Source organism: Somniosus microcephalus, chromosome 3 (assembly GCF_052327205.1).
Source record: "Somniosus microcephalus isolate GS21.2 chromosome 3, FLI_Smic_1.0, whole genome shotgun sequence".
Classification (NCBI taxonomy): Eukaryota; Metazoa; Chordata; class Chondrichthyes; order Squaliformes; family Somniosidae; genus Somniosus; species Somniosus microcephalus.
Genome location: NC_140989.1, coordinates 238,849,457 through 238,862,327, shown reverse-complemented (window position 1 = coordinate 238,862,327; position 12,871 = coordinate 238,849,457).

Here is a 12,871-nt window from a genome sequence, read left to right as displayed (position 1 = left end):
ACATTTCCACATGTGCAGGGATACAGTTCCACCTGTGCTGGGTTACAGTTCCACATGTGCAGGGATACAGTTCCACGTGTGCAGGGATACAGTTCCACCTGTGCTGGGATACAGTGCCACATGTGCAGGGATACAGTTCCACCTGTGCTGGGATACAGTTCTGCGTGTGCAGGGATACAATTCCACCTGTGCTGGGATACAGTTCCACGTGCACAAGGATACATTTCCACATGTGCATGGATACAGTTCCACCTGTGCCGGGATACAGTGCCGTGTGTGCAGGGATACAGTTCCAGCTGTGCTGGGATACAGTTCCACATGTGCAGGGATACAGTTCCACGTGTGCAGGGATAAAGTTCCACGTGTGCAGGGATACAGTTCCACCTGTGCTGGGATACAGTTCCACCTGTGCAGGGATACAGTTCCACGTGTGCTGAGATACAGTTCCACATGTGCAGGGATAGAGTTCCATGTGTGTAGGGATATAGTTCCACCTGTGCTGGGATACAGTTCTGCGTGTGCATGGATACATTTCCACCTGTGCTGGGATATAGTTCCACATGTGCAAGGCTACATTGCCTCATGTGCAGGGATACAGTTGCACCTGTGCTGGGTTAGAGTTCCACATGTGCAGGGATACAGTTCCACCTGTGCAGGGATACACTTCCACCTGTGCTGGGATACAGTTCCACATGTGCAGGGATACAGTTCCATGTGTGCAGGGTTACAGTTCCACCTGTGCTGGGATACAGTTCCACATATGCAGGGATACAGTTCCACGTGTGCTGGGATACAGTTCCACATGTGCAAGGATGCAGTTCCACATGTTCAGGGATACAGTTCCACGTGTGCAGGGATACAGTTCCACTTGTGCTGGGATACAGTTCCACATGTACAGGGATACAGTTCCACGTGTACAGGGATATAGTTCCACCTGTGCTGGGATACAGTTCCGCATGTGCAGGGATACAGTTCCACGTGTGCTGGGATACAGTTCCACATGTACAGGGATACAGTTCCACGTGTACAGGGATACAGTTCCGCATGTGCAGGGATACAGTTCCACGTGTGCTGTGATAGAGTTCGAAATGATCTGAGCATCCTCCAGTACCTTAGAAAAGTGGACGTTGTGATGAGTGAGCTTAGAAAGCGATTGTCAGCAGGTTATCTGAGCTTGGAGAGCATCACAGCAAAGCCTGATCCATTTACAAATGCATATTCGCAGCAGAGGTCACCTGAGAGTAAACTGGTACACAAACCTCAGTTGCTTCTCTTCCCCCTCCCTCCCTCCCTCTCCCCACAGCCTAGGGCCACTGAAACCAATTATAGGGCCCCAACTTCACATTTCCCCTTAACCCCTTGCTGAGGCCAGCTAACTCAGCACAAAACCAGTGTTTGAACCTGGGACCTCTGGCTCTGCACCACACCAGGAAGTGCTTTACCCAACAGGCAACAAAGGGGAGCCGATGGTCATTTAAAAGCAAAGACTTGTCATTTTGTCTCTAATTATCTTTGTATCCTTTGTCAACAAAAAGTGCCAGGTGAATGTTTGGAAACTGAGACCGGAACCAGAGTGGGAGTGGACTGACTGAAGTGAGGGAGCACTTGGCAAATGGGTACGTTTGTCTATTGCCATGACATGAGCCTTTCAAGCTGTAATCCTCTGTTTCATGCTCTAAAGCTGTAATTGGAACTCTTATCTCCTAATAAAATGCATACTGCAATCCTCATTATCGTTTCCATCTCCACTTTTCTCAATTGCTTGCTTCAGTCGCACCAAACTGAATTTAGCAGGGTGCATCGTGGGGTCATGGAACAAGCAATTCGCAGTGAATGTTCATCATTCTTCATCGCAATGGATTTTGAATTCTCCACAAATTTAAATTTAAATGCAATGACGGGTGTCTTTCGTTCATTGCGAGGGATTCAGAGGTCTCATGGGCAGGTACAAATGTTCTTTACGGGAACTCCAGCAGCCAACATGAGAACTTTACCTGCAGAAGGCAAGTGCAGCCTGATAGGCAGGAAATGTGGGGTGGGCTCTAAAACTGCTCCCAGTTCCTTGCCTGCAGCTGCCTCTGGACAAATGTGAGCATAGAAATTCCCCCCAAAGCAAGCAAGCCCCTGCCTGGAATAGGATAAGCGATTCCTGACAAAACACACAGGGCTGCAGGCAACCAGTTGGTTGGGTTACGCAGCTCCGCGGCATATCTCTCGGAAAGCCTCCACACCTTTTCCTTCCTGTAGTCCAGCACATAGCAGTGCGGTAGAAATACCACCGATCACTAGTTCACATACCACAACAACATTAAATTGCATTTATATAGCCCCTTTAATGTAATAAAACAGGAACGTTATCAATCTAAATTTGACACTTAGTCACTTAAAGAGATATTAAGGTGACCAAAAGCTGGGTCAAAGAGATAGATTTTAAGGAGCGACATTAAGGAGGAGAGAGAGGTAGAGAGGTGGAGAGGTTTAGGGAGGGAATTCCAGAGCTTAGTGCCTAGACAGCTGAAGGCACAGCCGCCAATAGTGGTGCGAGGGAAATCGGGGTTGCACAATAGGCCAGAATTGAAGGAGCAGAGAGATATCGGAGAGCTGTAGGGCTGGAAGAAGTTACAGAGCGAGGATGGGGCGAGGCTATTTGGATTTGAAAACAAGGATGAGAATTTTAAGATCAAGGTGTTGCCGGAGAAGGGGCCAATGTAATTCAGCGAGCACAGGTGTGATACCTAAACAGAAATTGGTGTGTGTTCAGGCAGCAGAGTTTTGGATGAGCTCAAGTTTACAGAGGGTGATATATGGGAGGCCGCCCAGGAGAGCATTGGAATAGTCAAGTCTAGAGGTAACAAAAGGTGTACATAGAGTGAAACCTCAAATTAAGCACACACACTACCTCTTCACTGTTCCAATCAATAAAACATGTTAACACATCACTTTAAACATGGCAGTCATGATTTACTTTTGAAATGAATGGTTTCCACATAAACTGCAGGACCGAGGAATGATTTTTTTTTGAAGTCCAATAAAACAAAAAGGTAGGTCTTGAGTAAAGAACAGTTCATTCGGAGCTCGGCAAACTGGTGCCCCTTCCCACAATGGCTGCTGAGCTCCTGCCAGCTACATAGGAATTGCTAGATGAAAAAAGACCAAGATCCATCTAGTTCGCCTTTTACCATCCTGGTAGTCATATGATACAATGATAATGGAGTTGTTGACTAATCGTAGCAATCAATCTCTCTCAATTAGTCTACAACAGACCCAGACATGACGCGAGTAAACCGCAGTGGTGGAGAGCTTTGGAAACCAGAGGTCCAAAGTCACCTGTTCTGCTCAAGCTTGCTACATTTAAGTCTCAAATTACTCATATACTGTCCCAAAATGTTATTTTCTGAAAGAAATCAATCTAATTTGCATTTGATGGATCAATACTAACTACTTCCATCGAGTCCCTAGGGAGCCTGTTCCACAGATTGACCACTTGCTCATTGTTTCCGCTATCATTCTCCACCTCCCCCACTTCCTGTGCCATGGCTTCTTGCTGTTCATCTTATGCGTGTGCCTCTTTTGATGGCCACATTGTGTAGCATGCGCTACAGCCAGTGCTATCCTGCCAACTACTCCAGGGTGCATCAGGCATGGTCCAAACACTGGAACCATTTTCAAACACATCCAAATGTTTACTCCTGCCCTGTAATATGTTCTTTGCTGGGGAGGTGGGAGGGGGGTTATAAGATCACGTGGCTATGACATGAGTCATGTTTCATGTGGTTGGCCCATATATCCAAGGAGCAACCATTCAATTTGTCCTCACTCTGGAATAAGTGGGAAATCCAGGAATTGCTTCAGATGTGGGTGCTTCCGGGAAACTGCATTCGCATGTGGGATGAGTTGTGACCAGAGAATGGCATCTTTTCCTGTTGATGAACTTTATGGAATATTAGCACACAGGTGCAGTCAGTGGTGTTCTGGTCAATGTGCCCTCTAATTTTTGTTTCCCTGCACGGGTCCTTTAATTTTGTTACACCGTGTCTCTTCCAACGGCAGCGCTGGTGAGCAGCCTGCATGGGACCTTGCGGCTGCGCACGTTAGGGGGAACATTGGACCATGGGAATGCCACAACTTCCGATAAGCCCTGTCACCCTATCCTGAGGTTGCTGCGTGTCAGCACTGATTTGAATGTATTCACCAGCAATTCGAGACAGAGCATCTGTGGCCTCCGTAATGCTGTGTTGAACCACAAACTGCCTGATCTTTACCAAGTCTGCTGCCATTACCTAGGAAAAACCTGTAGCAAAAGAAGTTTCACTGATACAGGCAGCATGGGCTTCCATGTTGCTCCTCAGTTACAGGGCAGGTCCCAAGAGATGTCACAATTCACCACTGCTGAAGCATAACCTCCCTGCATGTTGTTCCTCACTGAGGCTGAGATAGCTGTGCTGCCAACAGTAGACATGCTGCATGGGAAAGTTGTGGGTCCTCATAGACCTTCACTGCTCCCATCTTCCACACTCCATAAACTTGAGCTCAACCAAAACTCTGCTGCCCATATCCTAACTCACACCAATTCCCACTCACCCATCACTCCTGTGCTCGCTGACTGACCGACCAACATTCGCTCCTGGTCCACAAACACCTCAATTTTAAAATTCTTACCCACGTGTTCAAATCCCTCCAGGGCCTCGCCCAGCCCTATCTTTGTAACCACATTCGTCCCTATAATCCTCCGAGAACTCTGCGTTCCTCCAACGCTGGCCTCTTGTACATTCCCCTCTTCCTTTGCCCCACCATCTTGGCCTTAAGCTCTGAAACCCTCTCAAAATCTCTTCCACTCTACCACCTCTCTCCTCCTTTACGAGACGCTGCTTAAAACCTAACTCTTTGACCAAGCATTTGGTCACCTGTCCTAATGCTTGCTATTTTGGCTTAGTGTCTTTTTTTTGTCTGATTACATTCCTGTGAAGCCTCTTGGGATGTTTTCCTACGTTAAAGGTGCTTTATATAAATGCAAGTTGTTGTTGTTGCTGCGGCCTCAGACTTTGCTAGCTTCCCTCTGCCACCTAGTTTTGTCCACATTGTTGACGCACCCATGGTGCTGTGTGGACTGAAACCATCGAGTTGCTGCCCTGCTCCTTGCTGGAGCTCTGTTGAAACTCCCCACTGCCTTCGTCCTCTCTCTTTACAGCAGGCATCATTAACGTAATGTGGCTCTGGACGCCAGGCACGCTCGCCTTTTTTCTCGTGCTCAACAAGCTGAAGAGACATTGATGTCAGGTCTTGGCCTTAGCATGTGTCAATCTTGTTCTGATTCAGGAGAATTGTAGGTAAAAAGGCACTAACGCTCGGTGAACGTAAATGCCCAAAATTACTAGAAACGAATGCATGCTCATCATATGCATTCAGTCCAACACAGAGTCATATTAATCCATAAGGTTCCAGTGAGTTGTATGCAATATCGGGGCCCAGGGTAGGTGCGGCACGGGTTAACAGCGAGGTCGGGAGGACCACAATGCATCCTTCGAAACCCAGGCAGAGAGGACCTGCGGGAAGGAGGGAGTAGGACAGTAGCATTATGTTTGTGTGTGTGTGCTAGGCCGTTGTAGCAGAGCCTGGTCTCCAATCGTCTTGGATCCCCTTGCCATTGGACCAAGACCTTGCTCTGTCAAGCCCGTGTGGTGGCTGGTGTGCAACGGCCACCCCACATTAAAAGAATTCACGCACAGGCATCTTGCACCCTTTAAAATGAAGTTCGGGACCTGAAACGTCAGGACCCTCATGGCTCGCATTGGACTCATCAATCACCTGAGCACTCATTTTTAATGTGGAAGCAAGTCATCCTCGGTTCCGAGGGACTGCCTAAGAAGAAGAAGAAGAAATTCCGCAGAGCTGTTCCTAATGCAAATTGCTGTTGAATGTAGACAATGTCAATTCTGATTACTTATAGGCAATGTCAATTCTATTCAGTTCTAAACACTGCAAATTCTATTTTGATTTGCCCATTGCCCTCTATTACCTCTGCCTCAGTGAAATGCAATTCTTGCTATCTATATTATAATCTTGCCTATCAGATTGAGGTTTTGGCTGGACGTGAATCAGCATCACCTCTCAGATAACCTTATCTGTCTGCCTCAGTACCCTTACATCACCATAATATATAACTTGGGATAACTCAGTCATTTGATTCGTATTCTTTGAATTGTATAAGCTTTCATTGGGAAGCAGAATGCTGCTGTTTGCATTCGTCATGCCATTTCTCCAATGGTTCTGATACAATTTATTGCCATATTAAAAAGGACGTGTTAAAGAATTGGACACCTCAATTGTCAGAGTTTGTGTAATAAATTGGAAGAGATTAAATAGCTGATAGAATGGCCCATACTCCAAGCGCTTGCTTTATTCAAGATATGGCTCACTGGCTTCATCCACGGTGCTGTGTTATCTATTTCAGGATACAATCTAGATCAATGACAGCAAGACAGGAGATGAGCTTGGGCCGCTGTGTGTGTACTTGATAAATTAAGCCACATTGCCATATAAATTTGTTCTGATTTGAAAGCTGCCTTTGTACTTTTAATGTTCAATCTCCTCCGTTGTCAGCGGGATGTATGTAATGTGTAGCACACTCTATGAACTCCGTTTCTCCTTGTATGCCAGTGCTAATCCTTGTGCAAAGTCATGTGTCACTGTGTATGCTGCAGAAATGTGCACCAAATTGCTTTTTATTCAGGTGTAAATTGTCATACATTGGTGCCCATGGGAACATACAGTACCAGTATACTCTGCTGTACTCACAATGGGTGCATAGAGTACAAGTACACACTGCTCTATGTACACAATGGGTAGATGCAATCTAAATAAATACTTAAACACTGCTGTATCTACACAATGGCACTGGCTACATACAATGGGTACACACTGCAGTACTCACAAAATGGGTTCATAGTGTACAAGTACACACGGCGTTAGCCGTGGCTCATCGGTAGCTCTCGCCTCTGAGTCGGAAGATTGTGGGTTCAAGTTCAAGTTCCACTCCAGAGACTTGAGCACAAAATCTAGGCTGACACTCCAGTGCAGCACTGAGGGAGTGCTGCACTGTCGGAGGTGCTGATTTTTGGTTTAGACATTTAACTGAGAGCCCGACTGCCCTCTCAGGTGAACGTAAAAGATCCCATGGCACTATTTGAAGAGCAGGGGTGTTCTCCCAGGTGTCCTGGCCAATACTTATCCCTCAACCAACATCACGAAAACAGATAATCTGGTCATTTATCCTTTTGCTGTTTGTGGGACCTGTTTCCTACATTAAAACAGTGACAACATTCAAAAGTACTTCATTTACTGTGAAATGCTTTGGGACATACTAAGGTCTTAAAAGGTGATATATAACTGCAAACTCTTTCGGCCGGATTTTCCCAGGTCCCACCCGCACAGTGCGGGGGGACCTGGGAGATGGCAGGAAACCCGGGTTTCACGGCAAACTACACAGCGTGCATGCGATGTGAAGGCTGTGATGTGAAGGGTGGGTTCCCCACCCGGAAGTCAGCCTGATTGACAGGCTGGCTTCCAGTCATGCGGACAACGCGGACCAGGAGGCCACAGGATAAGGTAAGTGCTGGGACCAGGATGGTGGTGATGGGGCTCCGATGCCTGACCCTGGGGCCAAGTTGCAATCTCGGGGTGGGGGGGTTCCCTAACCCAAGGGGAGCTAAGGGCTGCTGGTGGGGGAGCTTGGGGGGCCGGGAGGAAGCACTTCTGCTCCTCCCGGCCCACAAGGATTGCTTCCCAAGGCTGCGGCCACCTCTTTGCAGCCACCGGGAAACCCGAGCCCCAGAATCCCCGGCCGCCTGCAGTAAAGCAGGTTAAAGTTGAGGCTTCAGGCCTCATTGTCATATTTAACTTGTCAACTCGCCACCTGGTAACGGCTTGGCAACCCACAACCCGCCCCCCACCCACCTGAGTGAAAGGTGAAAGTGGACGGGTTGGGGTCGGGTTTTACATTTGCACAACTTTCACTTCTCCCCACGCCTCCAACCCACCTGTTCTTACCTTTGAAAATTCCAGCCTTTCTTTCTTTAAACTGATTAAATGCTAGATAAAGCACATTTACAAAATAACTTTCAACCTGAACCCTTAGCTTGTTATCAGGCCCAGGTAAATTCCAGTCTCCCTTGGAGGGAGAACCCAACAGCTGATTCCGATCCTGCCCTTATTTAATGTCCATTAGAAGTCACAATATAATGATCAGCAGTGGGAACCATCTCCGATTCTTCCTTCATCTGGACTCAAGTGCTGATGTCCTGTCACCCAGGGGTAGGTACTGGCGCACCGATGGCTTTCTTTGTTTGCATATTCATTGTTACTAATAAACTAGACATCTCGTGGCTTTTAAAAATAGAAACATAGAAACATAGAAGATAGGAGCAGGAGTAGGCCCTTCGAGCCTGCTCTGCCATTCAATGAGATCATGGCTGATCATTCAAATTCAGTACCCTGTCCCTGCCTTCTCCCCATATCCCTTGATCCCTTTAGTCTTAAGAAATATATCCAACTCTTTCTTGAATATATTTAATGAACTGGCCTCCACTGCCCTCTGTGGCAGAGAATTCCACAGGTTCACCACTCTCTGGGTGAAGAAATTCCTCCTCATTTCAGTCCTAAATGTCCTACCCCTTATCCTTAGACTATGACCCCTGGTTCTGGACTCCCCGACCATCGGGAACATCCTTCCAGCATCTAGTCTGTCTAGGCCTGACAGAATTTTATAGGTTTCGATGAGATCCCCTCTCAATCTTCTAAACTCCAGTGAGTATAAGCCCAATTGACACAATCTCTCCTCATACGTCATTCCTGCCATCCCAGGTATCAGCCTGGTGAATCTTCGCTGCACTCCTTCCATGGCAAGAACGTCCTTCCTCAGATAAGGCGACCAAAACTGCACACAATACTCAAGGTGCGGTCTCACCAAGGCCCTGTACAACTGTAGCAAGACATCCTTGTTCCTGTACTCGAACCCTCTTGCTACGAAGGCCAACATACCATTTGCCGCCTTAACCGCCTGCTGCACCTGCATGCTTACCTTCAGCGACTGGTGCACAAGAACACCCAGGTCTCTCTGCACTTCCCCTTCTCCCAATCTATTGCCATTCAAATAATAATGTGCCTTCCTGTTTTTGCCACCAAAGTGGATAACCTCACATTTATCCACATTATAGTGCATTTGCCATGTTTCTGCCCAATCACCTAACCTGTCCAAATCGTACTGGAGTTTCATGACATCCTCCTCGCAGCATACCCTCCCACCCAGCTTTGTGTCGTCTGCAAATTTGGAGATATTACATCCAATTCCCTCGTCCAGATCATTAATATATATTGTGAACAGCTGGGGTCTTAGGACCGATCCTTACGGTACCCCACTAGTCACTGCCTGCCACTTGGAAAACGACCCGTTTATTCCAACTCTTTGCTTTCTGTCCGGCAACCAGTTCTCTATCCAAGTCAATACCTTGCCCCCAATCCCATGTGCCTTAATTTTGCACGCTAATCTCTTATGCGGGACCTTATCGAAAGCCTTCTGAAAGTCCAAATACACCACATCCACTAGTTCTCCCTTATCTATTTTACCAGTTACATCCTCAAAAAATTCCAGTAGATTAGTCAAGCATGATTTACCTTTTGTAAATCCATGTTGACTTTGTCCGATCCTGTCACTGCTTTCCAAGTGCTCTGCTATTACATCTTTTATAATAGACTCTAGCATTTTCCCCACTACCGATGTCAGGCTTACCGGTCTATAATTCCCTGCTTTTTCTCTGCCACCTTTTTTGAATAGTGGGGTAACATTAGCTACCCTCCAATCCATGGGTACTGTTCCAGAGTCTATCGAGTTCTGGAAGATGACCAGCAATGCATCTACTATTTCTAGGGCCACTTCCTTAAGTACCCTGGGATGTAGATTATCAGGCCCTGGGGATTTATCGGTCTTCAGTCCCATCAATTTTCCTAACACCATTTCCCTACAAATACTGATTTCTTTCAGTTCCACCCTTTCATCAGACCCTATGTTCCCCGGTATTTCTGGGAGGTTATTTGTGTCCTCCTTTGTGAAGACAGAACCAAAATATGTATTTAGTTGGTCTGCCATTTCTTTGTTCCCCATTATAAATTCCCCCGATTCTGACTGCAAGGGACCTACGCTTGACTTCACCAATCTTTTTCTCTTCACATATCTATAAAAGCTTTTACAGTCAGTTTTTATGTTCCCTGAAAGCTTACTCTCATATTCTATTTTCCCTTTCTTAATTAATCCCTTTGTCCTCCTTTGTTGAATCCTGAAGTGCTCCCAATCCTCAGGATTATTGCTTTTTCTGGCCAATTTGTATGCCTTCTCCTTGGATCTTATGCTATCCCTAATTTCCCTTGTTACCCACGGTTGAGTCACCTTTTTTGTTTTATTTTTATGCCAAACTGGGATGAACAACTTCTGTAGTTCATCCATTTGGTCTTTGAATGTTTGCCATTGCCTATCCACCGTCAACCCTTTGAGTGCCATTCCCCAATCAATCCTACCCAACTCGCTCCTCAGACCATCGTAGTTTCCTTTATTTAAATTGAGGACCCTTGTTTCTGAGTCAACTACTTCATTCTCCATCTTAATGAAGAATTCGATCATATTATGATCGCTCCAACCCAAGGGGCCTCGTACAACAAGATTGCTAATTAATCCTTTCTCGTTACATAATACCCAGTCTAAGATGGCCTGCTCTCTGGTTGGTTTGGTGGCCTGTTTGCCATGCCCTGCACGGAGGCACACATACTTTCACTGTCAAACAGGATGAAATGGATCTTCTTCACAGAGCTTCCGTAGAGAGAAGGACCTCCTGCTGACAGGCTGACTGGAGACCGCCTGAAGGACAAGCTAAGCTGCAATGGGAAAGTGCTCGAGCTGTTAGGAAGGGAAAGGCAAAGTGATTGACTGACTGCAGCTCATCTGTCAACATCAAACCGTTTTTTAATCCAGCTGTTTTTGTCTAGCCTCCCCCCCCCCAAACCCTCACCACTTGTCCCCCCTCCCATTTTTCATAATTTCCCTACTCGGGGACACTGCAGTGAATGACAAATTCTGTTGCTTATTTTAGAACCTGATCCAAATAGATACCATTAGTCTGACTGGTTAAAATTAGCTCACAAACATACTCCCAACTAATGATGAGTGTTTGGTCGAGGAGAGCGGACTAATGAAAGGATTGGCCAAGGGAGGATTCTTGGAAAAGGGAGATGATGAATCCAGATCGAACTGGGCTTGGATTTGACATCTCTGCGGCTTCTTTCTCTACCCCCACTCTGACTAGTACCCAGTGTTGTTGGTAGCTAGGCTTGGGTGAGGATAGAATAAATTACACATATTAGGAACCATCAGAAAAAGACAGGTTATGGAAGTGGCCTAATGAGGCATCAGTGTAAGCAATTATCCATTCAAAGATGATTAATTTTACTTGGATTATTACCAAATTTACTGTGGTACAATTGCTTGCACTTTAACACAGTAAATGTATTGCAGTATGAAGAGTGTGAAAGCTCAATTAAAATATCTTGGCAGCTTATCTTTCAACATTGAGATTTCAGTGATGTGGAAACCTGTCCCTTGGCATCTTGTATTTCTCTTGGGGAGAAAAACAAACTGATCCTTTCTTGATCAGCGTCATTAGTTGCAGCGTTGGGCCTTACCGTACCGGCCTCACCCCACCCACACCTCCCCACTGAGCAGCTGGTTGGCAGAGAGACAGCTTGCATTTGAAAAGGAAATGCTGTCTAATGGTGGGTTCCCGTTCCTTAATGCCTCTAAAAGAAAGAGATTGCATTTACATAACACCTACAAAGCTCATAGAAGCTGACAGACTGCTCAAATTAGTTTTTCTTACAAGAAGGTTTACTGACTCTGTTACTCCAGAAAGCATTTCAAATGTGGAACTTGCTACCACAGGGAGCAGTTGAGGCGAATAGCATAGATGCATTTAAGGGGAAGCTAGATAAGTACATGAGGGAGAAAGGAGTAGAAGGATATGGTAAGTTTGATGAAGTAGGGTGGGAGGAGCCTCGTGCGGAGCATAAACACCGGCATTGACCAGTTGGGACCGAATGGCCTGTTTCTGTGCTGTAAATACTATGTGATGCCTAGGAAGTGCTCCCCCAGTGGCTTCAGCAGAGCTGGTAGAAGGCTGCTATTGCTTATGGGGATCCTTGAGATGCTTGTAGCCAGCGACTTCTGGGAGCTCGAGCCTCTGAGTATCCCAGCTGCAGACTGTAGCAATCCGGCTGCTGCAGGTCAGTCTGGCCCAGCTGCCATTCTGGCACTGTGGGTTGGTACTTGTTGAGGGGATGACAAGGAAGCAAGTGTGCTGACATTCAAAGAGAGGGCAACATGTGCTGCTCCTGGTGTGAGGGCAACATGTGCTGCTCCTGGTGTGAGGGCAACATGTGCTGCTCCTGGTGTGAGGGCAACATGTGCTGCTCCTGGTGTGAGGGCAACATGTGCTGCTCCTGGTGTGAGGGCAACATGTGCTGCTCCTGGTGTGAGGGCAACATGTGCTGCTCCTGGTGTGAGGGCAACATGTGCTGCTCCTGGTGTGAGGGCAACACGTGCTGCTCCTGGTGTGAGGGCAACACGTGCTGCTCCTGGTGTGAGGGCAACACGTGCTGCTCCTGGTGTGAGGGCAACATGTGCTGCTCCTGGTGTGAGGGCAACATGTGCTGCTCCTGGTGTGAGGGCAACATGTGCTGCTCCTGGTGTGAGGGCAACATGTGCTGCTCCTGGTGTGAGGGCAACATGTGCTGCTCCTGGTGTGAGGGCCTGGCTGCAGCGTCCCTCGAGGTG